Source organism: Ischnura elegans, chromosome 4 (genome assembly GCF_921293095.1).
Source record: "Ischnura elegans chromosome 4, ioIscEleg1.1, whole genome shotgun sequence".
Lineage (NCBI taxonomy): Eukaryota > Metazoa > Arthropoda > Insecta > Odonata > Coenagrionidae > Ischnura > Ischnura elegans.
This window is the reverse complement of record NC_060249.1, coordinates 95,956,155-95,979,107: the sequence shown is the minus strand read 5'-3', so window position 1 is coordinate 95,979,107 and position 22,953 is coordinate 95,956,155.

Sequence of the window (22,953 nt, the reverse complement as noted above, 5' to 3'; positions counted from 1 at the left end):
AATGAAAAGTGGATTCGATATATATCGAATGTGAGACGACATACAAAACGTATTTCCCCTGTGCGTTATGAGGAATACCAATATGTACCCATTCACCAAATTTCTTTCATGTATCTCAAATAATTCACAAGTTATGTCAATATACCTATTTCTTATTATAATCGAATCGAACGTTCGATTGCACTGACATCTGTACGGCAAAATGCTCATAGCTATTGTTTGGAATTTCATTCTATGGTCATCCGCAATCTATTACCATCGCAACTATGCCCTTGGATGCTTAATTTTTACGTAGTATATCAATTCGATATATTTCAAGAAAACGCAGATTCGATATATATCGAATGTGAGACGATATACAAAACGTATATCCCCTGTGCATTATGCCAAATACCAATATGTACCCATTTACCAAATTTCATTCATCTACGTGAAATACTACTCAAGTTATGTCCATATTCCTATTTCTTATTATAATCGAATCGAACGTTCGATTACACTGACATATGTGCGGTAAAATGCTCAAAGCTATTGATTCGAAATTCAATCTATGGTCATCCATTATCTATTACCATCGCGCATATGCCCGTGGATGCCAAATCGTATGTGTTATAGCAATTCGATATATTTTAAGAAAACGCAGATTCGATATATATCGAATGCGAGACAAAATGCAAAACGTATATCCCCTGTGCATGATGCCAAATTCCAATATCTTCCCATTTACCAAATTTCATTCATCTACCTCAAATACTTCCCAAGTTATGTCAATATTACTATTTCTTATTATAATCGAATCGAACGTTCGATAACACTGAAATCTGTACGGCAAAATGCTCATAGCTATTGATTCGAAAATCATTCTATGGTCATCCACTATCTATTACCATCGCACATATGCCCGTGGATGTCGAATCCTATGTGTTATAGGAATTCGATATATTTTAAGAAAACGCAGATTCGATATATATCGAATATGGGACTACATACAAAACAAATTTCCCCATTGAATTATGAGCAATACCAATATGTACCAATTTACCAAATTTCATTCATATATCGCAAATACTTAAAAAGTTATCTCAATATTCATTTTAGTTATAATAATCGAATCGAAAATCGATTATACTGACACCGGTTCTCTGTAACATCCATGTCATCTTTTTTTTTTTTCAATTGGTTGGTCGTTTTTACATGTAATGCCGGCACAACTTTCCCCCGGAGATGAGTATTCCAATAAGTTATTAACATTCGATAGAATTAAAGAAAACGTAGGTTCGATATATATCGAAAGTGATGGCGATTATTGGACTAAATTTTATATGGTCATAATAACAATACAATGATGTACCTATCTGCCAAATTTCATAGGCCTAGGTGAAATACTTTGGAAGTTATGCTCTTTTCCATTACACCATTGCAGTAAATTCACCTTCTAAGCCTATGGCCAATGACAATGGGAAATCCGTATATATAACAAATGACTGTTGTACATGCGATGCCGAATACGTAATGAAAAAATCAATACTTAAAAAAGTTATGCCGTGAGGCTTTACTGGGTATAGACCTATGTTAGCCCTCCGCAAATTTCACCCGCCTAAATACATTAATGGGATAGGGAAATGCGTGTAATTCTTCCGGAGACCGACCACCGCCCGTTTGGCGGCGAGGAATGGCGGCGATTGCCGCGGGCTCAAGAAAATAATTTGGGAAAATTTCGGAACGAAATAATTCATTAAATATTACGAAACCTAATTAAAAATGAAAACCTGGACGTACCGGAGGTACGTTTGTAGGCATGCTTTTTTGAGCTGAATAGCCTAATTTTGAAGCGCCAGCTCTCAAATCGATATTTATCGATCGTCCTATCTCGACAATGTTATTTCGATAATGCTAATAACTCGGAATCTATTCGACATACGTTAGTTCAGATAAAGCCAAAAAATCAGGTAAAAAATAAGAATCAACGTATTAGGAGGCGAACGACGTACTATTTTTGCAAGTGGGTGAAAAAAAATTCCAAAGTTGGTCCATAAGAAAAGCATTGTCGATTTTCAAAAATTATTTCGACAGTGATCGAAAGAGATCGACGAACAACTAAGATATGAAAAAATTGACAAAAAAATCTTGTTTACGTCAAGGGGAGGCGATTGCCCTGAGACGCTTAGTTATGACGATATTAAGGAAAAAGTTTTAGTCCCATAAGGCTGCCATGTTAATTCAACTCGATATATATCGAAAAGTATCGCACTTTTCGGAATTTTGAGATTTTTCCTCCCGATGAATTTTTTTTTAATTTCACCACCGAAAATTTCAACTCGATCGACCCGGTAGTTTGGGCTGTGAATTTGTATCAATGAATAAGTCATCAATCGTTTTGCAGCTTTATTATATGCGAACGAGTATATAATGCTTGAATTCTTCAAGCGTGTTAGTGAAGGGTATGGAGGTAGAGTAGTGTCAGAAGTATCCTAGTCCGGGGTCCATAAGTTAGTAAAAACTTAGAAAATTCCATCACACCAAGTTAAAGTTATACGATATATTATATGAAAACGCATATTTGATATAAATTTAAAGTAAGCCAATTATCTTCATTAATTTCTATTCAACAGTAAGTGAAATACTAATATGTATTCACACCTGAAATTTCATACCTCTAACTGAAATAGTTAATGAAATATGTCAATTATAATATTTGCTACAATAATCGTATCGAACTAATGAATAAAGTGACATCTGTATTGAGAAAAAAGCAAATCTATTCATACATTCATCATATTATACCTTTCCATTCATTCTTTTCATCAACTGTATATGACCTTCTCAACCTTGCCCGTGGATACTAAATATTATGTGATATAGCAATTCGATACATTTTAATGAAAAGTGGATTCGATATATATCGAATGTGAGACGACATACAAAACGTATTTCCCCTGTGCGTTATGAGGAATACCAATATGTACCCATTCACCAAATTTCTTTCATGTATCTCAAATAATTCACAAGTTATGTCAATATACCTATTTCTTATTATAATCGAATCGAACGTTCGATTGCACTGACATCTGTACGGCAAAATGCTCATAGCTATTGTTTGGAATTTCATTCTATGGTCATCCGCAATCTATTACCATCGCAACTATGCCCTTGGATGCTTAATTTTTACGTAGTATATCAATTCGATATATTTCAAGAAAACGCAGATTCGATATATATCGAATGTGAGACGATATACAAAACGTATATCCCCTGTGCATTATGCCAAATACCAATATGTACCCATTTACCAAATTTCATTCATCTACGTGAAATACTACTCAAGTTATGTCCATATTCCTATTTCTTATTATAATCGAATCGAACGTTCGATTACACTGACATATGTGCGGTAAAATGCTCAAAGCTATTGATTCGAAATTCAATCTATGGTCATCCATTATCTATTACCATCGCGCATATGCCCGTGGATGCCAAATCGTATGTGTTATAGCAATTCGATATATTTTAAGAAAACGCAGATTCGATATATATCGAATGCGAGACAAAATGCAAAACGTATATCCCCTGTGCATGATGCCAAATTCCAATATCTTCCCATTTACCAAATTTCATTCATCTACCTCAAATACTTCCCAAGTTATGTCAATATTACTATTTCTTATTATAATCGAATCGAACGTTCGATAACACTGAAATCTGTACGGCAAAATGCTCATAGCTATTGATTCGAAAATCATTCTATGGTCATCCACTATCTATTACCATCGCACATATGCCCGTGGATGTCGAATCCTATGTGTTATAGGAATTCGATATATTTTAAGAAAACGCAGATTCGATATATATCGAATATGGGACTACATACAAAACAAATTTCCCCATTGAATTATGAGCAATACCAATATGTACCAATTTACCAAATTTCATTCATATATCGCAAATACTTAAAAAGTTATCTCAATATTCATTTTAGTTATAATAATCGAATCGAAAATCGATTATACTGACACCGGTTCTCTGTAACATCCATGTCATCTTTTTTTTTTTTCAATTGGTTGGTCGTTTTTACATGTAATGCCGGCACAACTTTCCCCCGGAGATGAGTATTCCAATAAGTTATTAACATTCGATAGAATTAAAGAAAACGTAGGTTCGATATATATCGAAAGTGATGGCGATTATTGGACTAAATTTTATATGGTCATAATAACAATACAATGATGTACCTATCTGCCAAATTTCATAGGCCTAGGTGAAATACTTTGGAAGTTATGCTCTTTTCCATTACACCATTGCAGTAAATTCACCTTCTAAGCCTATGGCCAATGACAATGGGAAATCCGTATATATAACAAATGACTGTTGTACATGCGATGCCGAATACGTAATGAAAAAATCAATACTTAAAAAAGTTATGCCGTGAGGCTTTACTGGGTATAGACCTATGTTAGCCCTCCGCAAATTTCACCCGCCTAAATACATTAATGGGATAGGGAAATGCGTGTAATTCTTCCGGAGACCGACCACCGCCCGTTTGGCGGCGAGGAATGGCGGCGATTGCCGCGGGCTCAAGAAAATAATTTGGGAAAATTTCGGAACGAAATAATTCATTAAATATTACGAAACCTAATTAAAAATGAAAACCTGGACGTACCGGAGGTACGTTTGTAGGCATGCTTTTTTGAGCTGAATAGCCTAATTTTGAAGCGCCAGCTCTCAAATCGATATTTATCGATCGTCCTATCTCGACAATGTTATTTCGATAATGCTAATAACTCGGAATCTATTCGACATACGTTAGTTCAGATAAAGCCAAAAAATCAGGTAAAAAATAAGAATCAACGTATTAGGAGGCGAACGACGTACTATTTTTGCAAGTGGGTGAAAAAAAATTCCAAAGTTGGTCCATAAGAAAAGCATTGTCGATTTTTAAAAATTATTTCGACAGTGATCGAAAGAGATCGACGAAAATCTAAGGTACCAAAAAATCGACCATAAAATCTAGTTTACGTCAATTGGAGACGATTACCCTGAGGCGCCTAGTTATGTCGTAATTAAGGAAAGAGTTTTAGTCCCATAAGGCTGCCATGTTAATTCAACTCGATATATATCGAAATGTATCGCACCTTTCGGGATTTTGAGATTTTTCCTCCCGATGAATTTTTTTTTAATTTCACCACCGAAAATTTCAACACGATCGACCCGGTAGTTTGGGCTGTGAATTTGTATCAATGAATAAGTCATCAATCGTTTTGCAGCTTTATTATATGCGAATTTTGCAGCTTTATTATATGCGAACGAGACGATTACCCTGAGACGCCTAGTTATGTCGTAATTAAGGAATAAGTTTTAGTCCCATAAGGCTGCCATGTTAATTCAACTCGATATATATCGAAAAGTATCGCACTTTTCGGAATTTTGAGATTTTTCCTCCCGATGAATTTTTTTTTAATTTCACCACCGAAAATTTCAACTCGATCGACCCGGTAGTTTGGGCTGTGAATTTGTATCAATGAATAAGTCATCAATCGTTTTGCAGCTTTATTATATGCGAACGAGTATATAATGCTTGAATATATCAAGCAGGTGTGTAAAGGGTGTTGAGAAATTATAGTGTCACGTGTAGCCTAGTCTTGGGTCAATAAGTTGGTAAAAAGTTTGAAAATTCCACCATGTCAAGTTGAAGTAATTCAACATAAATTATGAAAACGCATAATCGATACATATCGACAGTTAGCCCATTATCTTCATTGTTTTCTATTGGGAAGAGTGTGGCATACCAACACGTACCCACACTACAAATATCATTGTTCTAAATGAAATAGTTTTGAAGATATGTAAATTTGATTATTTGCTACAATAATGCAATCGAACTTATGAGTAAAGTTACATCTTCATATAAAAATAGGCTAATGATTTCATATTTTCAGTATGTTACTCATTTCAATTCATTCTATCCATCCACTATCTGTAACCTTCTAAACTATGCTCGTGGCTGCTAAATTCTACGTGCTATTGCAATTCGATACATTTCAAGGAAACGCAGATTCGACATATATCGAATGTGAGACGACATACAAAACGTATATCCCCTGTGCATTATGCCGAATACCAATCTGTACCCATTTACCAAATTTCATTCGTCTACCTGAAATACTTCTCAAGTTATGTCAATATTCATATTTCTTATTATAATCGAATCGAACGTTCGATTACACTGGCATCTGTACGGCAAAATGCTCATAGCTATTGATTCAAAACTCATTCTATGGTCATCCACTATCTGATACCATCGCAAATATGCCCGTGGATGCCGAATCGTATGTGTTATAGCAATTCGATATTTTTTAAGAAAACGCAGAATCGATATATATCGAATATGATACTACATGCAAAACATATTTGCATAGGATACTATAAGGTATATCAATATTTCCCCATTCGCATAATTTCATAGCTCCAGTGGAAATACTTATCAAGTTATGACAATTTAAATATTTGGTATAATAATGTAATCGAACTTTCGATTAAACTGACACCTGTATGGTTAAATACGCAATTTTATTGATCCATATTCCATTATACTGGCATTCACTATATTACTCGCTTTCAACTTTCCCCGTGGATATTTAATCCTGTACATTAAAGCAATTCGATATATTTTAAGAAAACGCAGATTCGATATATATCGAATGTGAGACTACATGAAAAACATATCTCCCCATTGCATTATGTGTAATACCAATATGCACCCATTTACCAAATTTCATTCATCTACCCCAAATAATTCTCAAGTTATGTCAATATTCGTATATCATATAATAATCGAATCGAACGTTCGATTAGAGTGACATATGTGCGGAAAAATGCTCAAAGCTATTGATTGGAAATTCAATCTATGGTCATCCATTATCTATTACCATCGCGCATATGCCCTTGGATGCCAAATCGTATGTGTTATAGCAATTCGATATATTTTAAGAAAACGCAGATTCGATATATATCGAATGTGAGACAAAATACAAAACGAATATCCCCTGTGCATGATGCCAAATACCAAAATCTACCCATTTACCAAATTTCATTCATCTACCTCAAATACTTCCCAAGTTATGTCAATATTCCTATTTCTTATTATAATCGAATCGAACCTCGATTATAATGACATCTGTATGGTAAAATTCTCATATTTATTTCTTCGAATTTCATTCTATGGTGATCCACTATCTATTTCAATCACAACTATGCCCGTGGATGCTTAAGTTTTACGTAGTATAGCAATTCGATACATTTGAAGAAAACGCAGGTTCGATATATATCGATTGGGAGACGACATACAAAACGTATATCCCCTGTACTTTATGCCAAATACCAATATGTAACCATTTACCAAATTTCATTTATCTACCTCAAACACTTCTCAAGTTATGTCAATATTCCTATTTCTTATTATAATCGAATCGAACGTTCGATTACACTGACATATGTGCGGCAAAATTCTCAAAGCGATTGATTCGAAATTCAATCTATGGTCATCCATTATCTATTACCATCGCGCATATGCCCGTGGATGCCAAATCGTATGTGTTATAGCAATTCGATATATTTTAAGAAAACGCAGATTCGATATATATCGAATGCGAGACAAAATGCAAAACGTATATCCCCTGTGCATGATGCCAAATTCCAATATCTACCCATTTACCAAATTTCATTCATCTACCTCAAATACTTCCCCAGTTATGTCAATATTCCTATTTCTTATTATAATCGAATCGAACGTTCGATATCACTGAAATCTGTACGGCAAAAAGCTCATAGTTATTGATTCGAAAATCATTCTATGGTCATCCACTATCTATTACAATCGCACATATGCCCGTGGATGCCGAATCGTATGTGTTATAGGAATTCGATATATTTAAAGAATACGCAGATTCGATATATATCGAATATGGGACTACATACAAAACAAATTTCCCCATTGAATTATGAGCAATACCAAAATGTACCAATTTACCAAATTTCATTCATCTATCGCAAATACTTAAAAAGTTATCTCAGTATTCATTTTAGTTATAATAATCGAATCGAAAATTCGATATTACTGACACCGATACTCTGAAATATTCATGTCATCTGTTTTTTTTCAATTGGTTGGTCGTGTTTACATGTAATGCCGGCACTAATTTCCTTCGTAGATGAGTATTCCAATAAGTTATTAACATTCGATAGAATTAAAGAAAACGTAGGTTCGATATATATCGAAAGTGATGGCCAATATTGGACTAAATTTTATATGGTCATAATAACAATACAATGATGTACCTATCTGCCAAATTTCATAGGCCTAGGTGAAATACTTTGGAAGTTATGCTCTTTTCCATTACACCATTGCAGTAAATTCACCTTCTAAGCCTATGGCCAATGTCAAAGGGAGAACCGTATATATAACAAATGACTGTTGCATATGCGATACCGAATACGTAATGAAAAAATCAATACTCAAAAAAGTTAGGCGGTGAGGCTTTACTGGGATCATAACCATGTTAGCCCTCTCCAAATTTCATCCGTATACATGCACGTATGAGATAGGGAAATGCGTGTATATCTTACGGGCACCGACCACCGCCCGTTTGGCGGAGAGGAATGGCGGCGATTGCCGCGGGCTCAAGATAATAATTTGGGAAAAATTCGGAATGAAATAACTCGTTAAATATTACGAAATCTAAATAAAAATGACAACCTGGACGTACCGAAGGTACGTTTGTAGGCATGCTTTTTTGAGCTGAATAGCCTAATTTTGAAGCGCCAGCTCTCAAATCGATATTTATCGATCGTCCTATCTCGACAATGTTATTTCGATAATGCTAATAACTCGGAATCTATTCGACATACGAAAATTCAGAGATAGGCAAAAAATCAGGTAAAAAATTAGATAAATTGTATTAGGCGGCGACGGTCCTACTACTTTTGCAAGTGGGTCAAAAAAAATTCCAAAGTTGGTCCATAAGAAAAGCATTGTCGATTTTCAAAAATTATTTCGACAGTGATCGAAAGAGTTCGACGAAAAACGAAGGCACCAAAAAATCGACCAAAAAATCTAGTTTACGTCAATGGGAGACGATTACCCTGAGACGCCAAGTTAAGTCGTAATTAAGGAAAGAGTTTTAGTCCCATAAGGCTGCCATGTTAATTCAACTCGATATATATCGAAAAGTATCGAACTTTTTTGAATTTTCAGATTTATTCTCCCGATGAATTCTTTTTTAGTTTTACAACCAAAAATTTCATCTCGCTCGACCCGGCAGTTTGGGCTGTGAATTTGTATCAATCAATAAGTGATCAACCAATTTGCAGCTTTATTATATGCAACGAGTATATAATGCTTGAATTCTTCAAGCGTGTTAGTGAAGGGTATAGTGTGTATCGTTGTGTCATAAGTAGTTGTGTCTTGGGTCCATAAGTTGTGGAAAAGGTTGAGAAATTCACCATGTCAAAGGTAAAGCCAGTCGATTAATTTATGAAAACTCATATTTGATATTAATTGGAACTTAGCCCATAGTCTTCATTAATTTCTATTTGACAGCAAGTGGAATGCTAATATGTACTCACACACGAAATTTCATACCTCTAACTGAAATAGTTATGAAGATATGTCAATTTGCATATTTGCTACAATAATCGAATCGAACTTATGAATAAATTGACATCTGTATTGCAAAAAACACAAATCTATTCATACTTTCATCAAAATATCCATACAAATTCATTCTATTCATTCATTATGTATAAACCTTCTCGAATATGCCCGTGGATACAAAATATTATGTTGTAAAGCAATGTGATACACCTTAAGTAATCGCATTTTCGATATATATCGAATGAGAGACTAAATACAAAACATATGTCCTATGTGCATTTTGAAGAATACCAATATTTACTCATTTACTAAATTTCATTCATCTACCTCAAATACTTTTCAAGTTATGTCAATATTCGAATTTGTTATAATAATCGAATCGATATTTCGAATATACTTACATACATAAAGTAAAATGCTCAGAGATATTGATTAATATTCATTCTATGGTCATCCACTATCTCTCACCTTCTCAACTTAACCGTGGATGCCAAAACTTACGTGGTATAGCAAATCGATACATTTTAAGGAAACGAAGATTCGATATATATCGAATGTGAGGCTACATACAAAACGTATTTCCCCTTGGCATAATGAGAAATACCAATATGTACCCATTTACCAAATTTCTTTGATCTACCTGAAATACTTATCAAGTTTTATCAATATTCGTATTTGCGATATTAATCGAATCGAACTTACGATTATACTGACATCGGTACAGTGAAATACTCATTGCTATTGATTAAAGTTGCGTTCTATGGTCATCAAATATCTGTTACCATCACAACTATGCCCGTGGATGCTAAATACTATGTGATATAGCAATTCGATATATTTTATTGAAAAGCGGATTCGATATATATCGAATGTTAGACGACATACAAAACGTATTTCCCCTGTGCGATATGAGGAATACCAATATGTACCCATTCACCAAATTTCATTCATGTATCTCAAATAATTCTCAAGTTATGTCAATATTCGTATTTCATATAATAATCGAATCGAACTTCGATTATAATGTCATCTGTATGGTAAAATTCTCATATTTTTTTCTTCGAATTTCATTCTATGGTGATCCACTATCTATTTCAATCACAACTATGCCCGTGGATGCTTAATTTTTACGTAGTATAGCAATTCGATACATTTGAAGAAAACGCAGGTTCGATATATATCGATTGTGAGACGACATACAAAACGTATATCCCCTGTTCATTATGCCAAATACCAATGTGTACCCATTTACCAAATTTCATTCATCTACCTCAAACACTTCTCAAGTTATGTCAATATTCCTATTTCTTATTATAATCGAATCGAGCGTTCGATTACACAGACATATGTGCGGCAAAATGCTCAAAGCTATTGATTCGAAATTCAATCTATGGTCATCCATTATCTATTACCATCGCGCATATGCTCGTTGATGCCAAATCGTATGTGTTATAGCAATTCGATATATTTTAAGAACACGCAGATTCGATATATATCGAATGCGAGACAAAACGCAAAACGTATATCCCCTGTGCATGATGCCAAATTCCAATATCTACCCATTTACCAAATTTCATTCATGTACCTCAAATACTTCCCAAGTTATGTCAATATTCCTATTTCTTATTATAATCGAATCGAACATTCGATAACACTGACATCTGTACGGGAAAATGCTCATAGCTATTGATTCGAAAATCATTCTATGGTCATCCACTATCTATTACCATCGCACATATGCCCGTGGATGCCGAATCGTATGTGTTATAGCAATTCCATATATTTTAAGAAAACGCAGATTCGATATATATCGAATATGGGACTACATGCAAAACATAATTCCACATTCCATTATGAGGAATACCAATATGTACCAATTTACCAAATTTCATTCATCTACCACAAAAACTTGTCAAGTTATCTCAATATTCATTTTAGTTAAAATGATCGAATCGAATAATTCGATTATACTGACATAGTTTCTCGGAAATACGCATGTCATTTGTTTTTTTTCCATTGGTTGTTCGGTTCACATGTTATGCCGGCACAACTATCCCCGGAGTTGAGTATTCCAATAAGTTATAAGCATTCGATAAAATCCAAGAAAACGTAGTTTCGATATATATCGAAAGTAATGACCAGTACTTGACTACATTTTATATGGTCAAATGCACAAAACAATGATGTACCGTTTCGCCAAATTTCATAGGCTTAGGTGAAATACTTTGGAAGTTATGCGCATTTCCGTTTCACCATAGCAGCAAAGTCACCTTCTAAAGCATGGGCCCATGTCAATGCAAAATCCGTATACATAACAAATGAGTGTCGCCAATGCGATACTGGTTTCATAATGAAAAAATCAATACTTTAAAAAGTTATGCCATGAGGCTTTACTGGGTATAGTTCTGTCAGCCCTCCGCAAATTTCACCCGCCTAAATACATGAATGGGATAGGGAAATGCGTGTATTTCTTCCGGAGACCGACCACCGCCCGCTTGGCGGAGAGGAATGGCGGCGATTGCCGCGTGCTCAAGAAAATAATTTGGGAAAAGTTCGGAATGAAATAACTCGTTAAATATTACGAAATCTAAATAAAAATGAAAACCTGGACGTACCGGAGGTACGTTTGTAGGCATGCTTTTTTGAGCTGAATAGCTTAATTTTGAAGCGCCAGCTCTCAAATCGATATTTATCGATCGTCCTATCTCGACAATGTTATTTCGATAATGCTAATAACTCGGAATCTATTCGACATACGAAAATTCCGAGATGGCCAAAAAATCAGGTAAAAAATTAAATAAATTGTATTAGGCGGCGACGGTCCTACTACTTTTGCAAGTGGGTCAAAAAAAATTCCAATGTTGGTCCATAAGAAAAGCATTGTCGATTTTCAAAAATTATTTCGACAGTGATCGAAAGAGATCGACGAACAACTAAGATATCAAAAAATTGACAAAAAAATCTTGTTTACGTCAAGGGGAGGCGATTGCCCTGAGACGCTTAATTATGACGATATTAAGGAAAAAGTTTTAGTCCCATAAGGCTGCCATGTTAATTCAACTCGATATATATCGAAAAGTATCGCACTTTTCGGAATTTTGAGATTTTTCCTCCCGATGAATTTTTTTTTAATTTCACCACCGAAAATTTCAACTCGATCGACCCGGTAGTTTGGGCTGTGAATTTGTATCAATGAATAAGTCATCAATCGTTTTGCAGCTTTATTATATGCGAACGAGTATATAATGCTTGAATATATCAAGCAGGTGTGTAAAGGGTGTTGAGAAATTATAGTGTCACGTGTAGCCTAGTCTTGGGTCAATAAGTTGGTAAAAAGTTTGAAAATTCCACCATGTCAAGTTGAAGTAATTCAACATAAATTATGAAAACGCATAATCGATACATATCGACAGTTAGCCCATTATCTTCATTGTTTTCTATTGGGAAGAGTGTGGCATACCAACACGTACCCACACTACAAATATCATTGTTCTAAATGAAATAGTTTTGAAGATATGTAAATTTGATTATTTGCTACAATAATGCAATCGAACTTATGAGTAAAGTTACATCTTCATATAAAAATAGGCTAATGATTTCATATTTTCAGTATGTTACTCATTTCAATTCATTCTATCCATCCACTATCTGTAACCTTCTAAACTATGCTCGTGGCTGCTAAATTCTACGTGCTATTGCAATTCGATACATTTCAAGGAAACGCAGATTCGACATATATCGAATGTGAGACGACATACAAAACGTATATCCCCTGTGCATTATGCCGAATACCAATCTGTACCCATTTACCAAATTTCATTCGTCTACCTGAAATACTTCTCAAGTTATGTCAATATTCATATTTCTTATTATAATCGAATCGAACGTTCGATTACACTGGCATCTGTACGGCAAAATGCTCATAGCTATTGATTCAAAACTCATTCTATGGTCATCCACTATCTGATACCATCGCAAATATGCCCGTGGATGCCGAATCGTATGTGTTATAGCAATTCGATATTTTTTAAGAAAACGCAGAATCGATATATATCGAATATGATACTACATGCAAAACATATTTGCATAGGATACTATAAGGTATATCAATATTTCCCCATTCGCATAATTTCATAGCTCCAGTGGAAATACTTATCAAGTTATGACAATTTAAATATTTGGTATAATAATGTAATCGAACTTTCGATTAAACTGACACCTGTATGGTTAAATACGCAATTTTATTGATCCATATTCCATTATACTGGCATTCACTATATTACTCGCTTTCAACTTTCCCCGTGGATATTTAATCCTGTACATTAAAGCAATTCGATATATTTTAAGAAAACGCAGATTCGATATATATCGAATGTGAGACTACATGAAAAACATATCTCCCCATTGCATTATGTGTAATACCAATATGCACCCATTTACCAAATTTCATTCATCTACCCCAAATAATTCTCAAGTTATGTCAATATTCGTATATCATATAATAATCGAATCGAACGTTCGATTAGAGTGACATATGTGCGGAAAAATGCTCAAAGCTATTGATTGGAAATTCAATCTATGGTCATCCATTATCTATTACCATCGCGCATATGCCCTTGGATGCCAAATCGTATGTGTTATAGCAATTCGATATATTTTAAGAAAACGCAGATTCGATATATATCGAATGTGAGACAAAATACAAAACGAATATCCCCTGTGCATGATGCCAAATACCAAAATCTACCCATTTACCAAATTTCATTCATCTACCTCAAATACTTCCCAAGTTATGTCAATATTCCTATTTCTTATTATAATCGAATCGAACCTCGATTATAATGACATCTGTATGGTAAAATTCTCATATTTATTTCTTCGAATTTCATTCTATGGTGATCCACTATCTATTTCAATCACAACTATGCCCGTGGATGCTTAAGTTTTACGTAGTATAGCAATTCGATACATTTGAAGAAAACGCAGGTTCGATATATATCGATTGGGAGACGACATACAAAACGTATATCCCCTGTACTTTATGCCAAATACCAATATGTAACCATTTACCAAATTTCATTTATCTACCTCAAACACTTCTCAAGTTATGTCAATATTCCTATTTCTTATTATAATCGAATCGAACGTTCGATTACACTGACATATGTGCGGCAAAATTCTCAAAGCGATTGATTCGAAATTCAATCTATGGTCATCCATTATCTATTACCATCGCGCATATGCCCGTGGATGCCAAATCGTATGTGTTATAGCAATTCGATATATTTTAAGAAAACGCAGATTCGATATATATCGAATGCGAGACAAAATGCAAAACGTATATCCCCTGTGCATGATGCCAAATTCCAATATCTACCCATTTACCAAATTTCATTCATCTACCTCAAATACTTCCCCAGTTATGTCAATATTCCTATTTCTTATTATAATCGAATCGAACGTTCGATATCACTGAAATCTGTACGGCAAAAAGCTCATAGTTATTGATTCGAAAATCATTCTATGGTCATCCACTATCTATTACAATCGCACATATGCCCGTGGATGCCGAATCGTATGTGTTATAGGAATTCGATATATTTAAAGAATACGCAGATTCGATATATATCGAATATGGGACTACATACAAAACAAATTTCCCCATTGAATTATGAGCAATACCAAAATGTACCAATTTACCAAATTTCATTCATCTATCGCAAATACTTAAAAAGTTATCTCAGTATTCATTTTAGTTATAATAATCGAATCGAAAATTCGATATTACTGACACCGATACTCTGAAATATTCATGTCATCTGTTTTTTTTCAATTGGTTGGTCGTGTTTACATGTAATGCCGGCACTAATTTCCTTCGTAGATGAGTATTCCAATAAGTTATTAACATTCGATAGAATTAAAGAAAACGTAGGTTCGATATATATCGAAAGTGATGGCCAATATTGGACTAAATTTTATATGGTCATAATAACAATACAATGATGTACCTATCTGCCAAATTTCATAGGCCTAGGTGAAATACTTTGGAAGTTATGCTCTTTTCCATTACACCATTGCAGTAAATTCACCTTCTAAGCCTATGGCCAATGTCAAAGGGAGAACCGTATATATAACAAATGACTGTTGCATATGCGATACCGAATACGTAATGAAAAAATCAATACTCAAAAAAGTTAGGCGGTGAGGCTTTACTGGGATCATAACCATGTTAGCCCTCTCCAAATTTCATCCGTATACATGCACGTATGAGATAGGGAAATGCGTGTATATCTTACGGGCACCGACCACCGCCCGTTTGGCGGAGAGGAATGGCGGCGATTGCCGCGGGCTCAAGATAATAATTTGGGAAAAATTCGGAATGAAATAACTCGTTAAATATTACGAAATCTAAATAAAAATGAAAACCTGGACGTACCGAAGGTACGTTTGTAGGCATGCTTTTTTGAGCTGAATAGCCTAATTTTGAAGCGCCAGCTCTCAAATCGATATTTATCGATCGTCCTATCTCGACAATGTTATTTCGATAATGCTAATAACTCGGAATCTATTCGACATACGAAAATTCAGAGATAGGCAAAAAATCAGGTAAAAAATTAGATAAATTGTATTAGGCGGCGACGGTCCTACTACTTTTGCAAGTGGGTCAAAAAAAATTCCAAAGTTGGTCCATAAGAAAAGCATTGTCGATTTTCAAAAATTATTTCGACAGTGATCGAAAGAGTTCGACGAAAAACGAAGGCACCAAAAAATCGACCAAAAAATCTAGTTTACGTCAATGGGAGACGATTACCCTGAGACGCCAAGTTAAGTCGTAATTAAGGAAAGAGTTTTAGTCCCATAAGGCTGCCATGTTAATTCAACTCGATATATATCGAAAAGTATCGAACTTTTTTGAATTTTCAGATTTATTCTCCCGATGAATTCTTTTTTAGTTTTACAACCAAAAATTTCATCTCGCTCGACCCGGCAGTTTGGGCTGTGAATTTGTATCAATCAATAAGTGATCAACCAATTTGCAGCTTTATTATATGCAACGAGTATATAATGCTTGAATTCTTCAAGCGTGTTAGTGAAGGGTATAGTGTGTATCGTTGTGTCATAAGTAGTTGTGTCTTGGGTCCATAAGTTGTGGAAAAGGTTGAGAAATTCACCATGTCAAAGGTAAAGCCAGTCGATTAATTTATGAAAACTCATATTTGATATTAATTGGAACTTAGCCCATAGTCTTCATTAATTTCTATTTGACAGCAAGTGGAATGCTAATATGTACTCACACACGAAATTTCATACCTCTAACTGAAATAGTTATGAAGATATGTCAATTTGCATATTTGCTACAATAATCGAATCGAACTTATGAATAAATTGACATCTGTATTGCAAAAAACACAAATCTATTCATACTTTCATCAAAATATCCATACAAATTCATTCTATTCATTCATTATGTATAAACCTTCTCGAATATGCCCGTGGATACAAAATATTATGTTGTAAAGCAATGTGATACACCTTAAGTAATCGCATTTTCGATATATATCGAATGAGAGACTAAATACAAAACATATGTCCTATGTGCATTTTGAAGAATACCAATATTTACTCATTTACTAAATTTCATTCATCTACCTCAAATACTTTTCAAGTTATGTCAATATTCGAATTTGTTATAATAATCGAATCGATATTTCGAATATACTTACATACATAAAGTAAAATGCTCAGAGATATTGATTAATATTCATTCTATGGTCATCCACTATCTCTCACCTTCTCAACTTAACCGTGGATGCCAAAACTTACGTGGTATAGCAAATCGATACATTTTAAGGAAACGAAGATTCGATATATATCGAATGTGAGGCTACATACAAAACGTATTTCCCCTTGGCATAATGAGAAATACCAATATGTACCCATTTACCAAATTTCTTTGATCTACCTGAAATACTTATCAAGTTTTATCAATATTCGTATTTGCGATATTAATCGAATCGAACTTACGATTATACTGACATCGGTACAGTGAAATACTCATTGCTATTGATTAAAGTTGCGTTCTATGGTCATCAAATATCTGTTACCATCACAACTATGCCCGTGGATGCTAAATACTATGTGATATAGCAATTCGATATATTTTATTGAAAAGCGGATTCGATATATATCGAATGTTAGACGACATACAAAACGTATTTCCCCTGTGCGATATGAGGAATACCAATATGTACCCATTCACCAAATTTCATTCATGTATCTCAAATAATTCTCAAGTTATGTCAATATTCGTATTTCATATAATAATCGAATCGAACTTCGATTATAATGTCATCTGTATGGTAAAATTCTCATATTTTTTTCTTCGAATTTCATTCTATGGTGATCCACTATCTATTTCAATCACAACTATGCCCGTGGATGCTTAATTTTTACGTAGTATAGCAATTCGATACATTTGAAGAAAACGCAGGTTCGATATATATCGATTGTGAGACGACATACAAAACGTATATCCCCTGTTCATTATGCCAAATACCAATGTGTACCCATTTACCAAATTTCATTCATCTACCTCAAACACTTCTCAAGTTATGTCAATATTCCTATTTCTTATTATAATCGAATCGAGCGTTCGATTACACTGACATATGTGCGGCAAAATGCTCAAAGCTATTGATTCGAAATTCAATCTATGGTCATCCATTATCTATTACCATCGCGCATATGCTCGTTGATGCCAAATCGTATGTGTTATAGCAATTCGATATATTTTAAGAACACGCAGATTCGATATATATCGAATGCGAGACAAAACGCAAAACGTATATCCCCTGTGCATGATGCCAAATTCCAATATCTACCCATTTACCAAATTTCATTCATGTACCTCAAATACTTCCCAAGTTATGTCAATATTCCTATTTCTTATTATAATCGAATCGAACATTCGATAACACTGACATCTGTACGGGAAAATGCTCATAGCTATTGATTCGAAAATCATTCTATGGTCATCCACTATCTATTACCATCGCACATATGCCCGTGGATGCCGAATCGTATGTGTTATAGCAATTCCATATATTTTAAGAAAACGCAGATTCGATATATATCGAATATGGGACTACATGCAAAACATAATTCCACATTCCATTATGAGGAATACCAATATGTACCAATTTACCAAATTTCATTCATCTACCACAAAAACTTGTCAAGTTATCTCAATATTCATTTTAGTTAAAATGATCGAATCGAATAATTCGATTATACTGACATAGTTTCTCGGAAATACGCATGTCATTTGTTTTTTTTCCATTGGTTGTTCGGTTCACATGTTATGCCGGCACAACTATCCCCGGAGTTGAGTATTCCAATAAGTTATAAGCATTCGATAAAATCCAAGAAAACGTAGTTTCGATATATATCGAAAGTAATGACCAGTACTTGACTACATTTTATATGGTCAAATGCACAAAACAATGATGTACCGTTTCGCCAAATTTCATAGGCTTAGGTGAAATACTTTGGAAGTTATGCGCATTTCCGTTTCACCATAGCAGCAAAGTCACCTTCTAAAGCATGGGCCCATGTCAATGCAAAATCCGTATACATAACAAATGAGTGTCGCCAATGCGATACTGGTTTCATAATGAAAAAATCAATACTTTAAAAAGTTATGCCATGAGGCTTTACTGGGTATAGTTCTGTCAGCCCTCCGCAAATTTCACCCGCCTAAATACATGAATGGGATAGGGAAATGCGTGTATTTCTTCCGGAGACCGACCACCGCCCGCTTGGCGGAGAGGAATGGCGGCGATTGCCGCGTGCTCAAGAAAATAATTTGGGAAAAGTTCGGAATGAAATAACTCGTTAAATATTACGAAATCTAAATAAAAATGAAAACCTGGACGTACCGGAGGTACGTTTGTAGGCATGCTTTTTTGAGCTGAATAGCTTAATTTTGAAGCGCCAGCTCTCAAATCGATATTTATCGATCGTCCTATCTCGACAATGTTATTTCGATAATGCTAATAACTCGGAATCTATTCGACATACGAAAATTCCGAGATGGCCAAAAAATCAGGTAAAAAATTAAATAAATTGTATTAGGCGGCGACGGTCCTACTACTTTTGCAAGTGGGTCAAAAAAAATTCCAATGTTGGTCCATAAGAAAAGCATTGTCGATTTTCAAAAATTATTTCGACAGTGATCGAAAGAGATCGACGAACAACTAAGATATCAAAAAATTGACAAAAAAATCTTGTTTACGTCAAGGGGAGGCGATTGCCCTGAGACGCTTAATTATGACGATATTAAGGAAAAAGTTTTAGTCCCATAAGGCTGCCATGTTAATTCAACTCGATATATATCGAAAAGTATCGCACTTTTCGGAATTTTGAGATTTTTCCTCCCGATGAATTTTTTTTTAATTTCACCACCGAAAATTTCAACTCGATCGACCCGGTAGTTTGGGCTGTGAATTTGTATCAATGAATAAGTCATCAATCGTTTTGCAGCTTTATTATATGCGAACGAGTATATAATGCTTGAATTCTTCAAGCGTGTTAGTGAAGGGTATGGAGGTAGAGTAGTGTCAGAAGTATCCTAGTCCGGGGTCCATAAGTTAGTAAAAACTTAGAAAATTCCATCACACCAAGTTAAAGTTATACGATATATTATATGAAAACGCATATTTGATATAAATTTAAAGTAAGCCAATTATCTTCATTAATTTCTATTCAACAGTAAGTGAAATACTAATATGTATTCACACCTGAAATTTCATACCTCTAACTGAAATAGTTAATGAAATATGTCAATTATAATATTTGCTACAATAATCGTATCGAACTAATGAATAAAGTGACATCTGTATTGAGAAAAAAGCAAATCTATTCATACATTCATCATATTATACCTTTCCATTCATTCTTTTCATCAACTGTATATGACCTTCTCAACCTTGCCCGTGGATACTAAATATTATGTGATATAGCAATTCGATACATTTTAATGAAAAGTGGATTCGATATATATCGAATGTGAGACGACATACAAAACGTATTTCCCCTGTGCGTTATGAGGAATACCAATATGTACCCATTCACCAAATTTCTTTCATGTATCTCAAATAATTCACAAGTTATGTCAATATACCTATTTCTTATTATAATCGAATCGAACGTTCGATTGCACTGACATCTGTACGGCAAAATGCTCATAGCTATTGTTTGGAATTTCATTCTATGGTCATCCGCAATCTATTACCATCGCAACTATGCCCTTGGATGCTTAATTTTTACGTAGTATATCAATTCGATATATTTCAAGAAAACGCAGATTCGATATATATCGAATGTGAGACGATATACAAAACGTATATCCCCTGTGCATTATGCCAAATACCAATATGTACCCATTTACCAAATTTCATTCATCTACGTGAAATACTACTCAAGTTATGTCCATATTCCTATTTCTTATTATAATCGAATCGAACGTTCGATTACACTGACATATGTGCGGTAAAATGCTCAAAGCTATTGATTCGAAATTCAATCTATGGTCATCCATTATCTATTACCATCGCGCATATGCCCGTGGATGCCAAATCGTATGTGTTATAGCAATTCGATATATTTTAAGAAAACGCAGATTCGATATATATCGAATGCGAGACAAAATGCAAAACGTATATCCCCTGTGCATGATGCCAAATTCCAATATCTTCCCATTTACCAAATTTCATTCATCTACCTCAAATACTTCCCAAGTTATGTCAATATTACTATTTCTTATTATAATCGAATCGAACGTTCGATAACACTGAAATCTGTACGGCAAAATGCTCATAGCTATTGATTCGAAAATCATTCTATGGTCATCCACTATCTATTACCATCGCACATATGCCCGTGGATGTCGAATCCTATGTGTTATAGGAATTCGATATATTTTAAGAAAACGCAGATTCGATATATATCGAATATGGGACTACATACAAAACAAATTTCCCCATTGAATTATGAGCAATACCAATATGTACCAATTTACCAAATTTCATTCATATATCGCAAATACTTAAAAAGTTATCTCAATATTCATTTTAGTTATAATAATCGAATCGAAAATCGATTATACTGACACCGGTTCTCTGTAACATCCATGTCATCTTTTTTTTTTTTTCAATTGGTTGGTCGTTTTTACATGTAATGCCGGCACAACTTTCCCCCGGAGATGAGTATTCCAATAAGTTATTAACATTCGATAGAATTAAAGAAAACGTAGGTTCGATATATATCGAAAGTGATGGCGATTATTGGACTAAATTTTATATGGTCATAATAACAATACAATGATGTACCTATCTGCCAAATTTCATAGGCCTAGGTGAAATACTTTGGAAGTTATGCTCTTTTCCATTACACCATTGCAGTAAATTCACCTTCTAAGCCTATGGCCAATGACAATGGGAAATCCGTATATATAACAAATGACTGTTGTACATGCGATGCCGAATACGTAATGAAAAAATCAATACTTAAAAAAGTTATGCCGTGAGGCTTTACTGGGTATAGACCTATGTTAGCCCTCCGCAAATTTCACCCGCCTAAATACATTAATGGGATAGGGAAATGCGTGTAATTCTTCCGGAGACCGACCACCGCCCGTTTGGCGGCGAGGAATGGCGGCGATTGCCGCGGGCTCAAGAAAATAATTTGGGAAAATTTCGGAACGAAATAATTCATTAAATATTACGAAACCTAATTAAAAATGAAAACCTGGACGTACCGGAGGTACGTTTGTAGGCATGCTTTTTTGAGCTGAATAGCCTAATTTTGAAGCGCCAGCTCTCAAATCGATATTTATCGATCGTCCTATCTCGACAATGTTATTTCGATAATGCTAATAACTCGGAATCTATTCGACATACGTTAGTTCAGATAAAGCCAAAAAATCAGGTAAAAAATAAGAATCAACGTATTAGGAGGCGAACGACGTACTATTTTTGCAAGTGGGTGAAAAAAAATTCCAAAGTTGGTCCATAAGAAAAGCATTGTCGATTTTTAAAAATTATTTCGACAGTGATCGAAAGAGATCGACGAAAATCTAAGGTACCAAAAAATCGACCATAAAATCTAGTTTACGTCAATTGGAGACGATTACCCTGAGGCGCCTAGTTATGTCGTAATTAAGGAAAGAGTTTTAGTCCCATAAGGCTGCCATGTTAATTCAACTCGATATATATCGAAATGTATCGCACCTTTCGGGATTTTGAGAT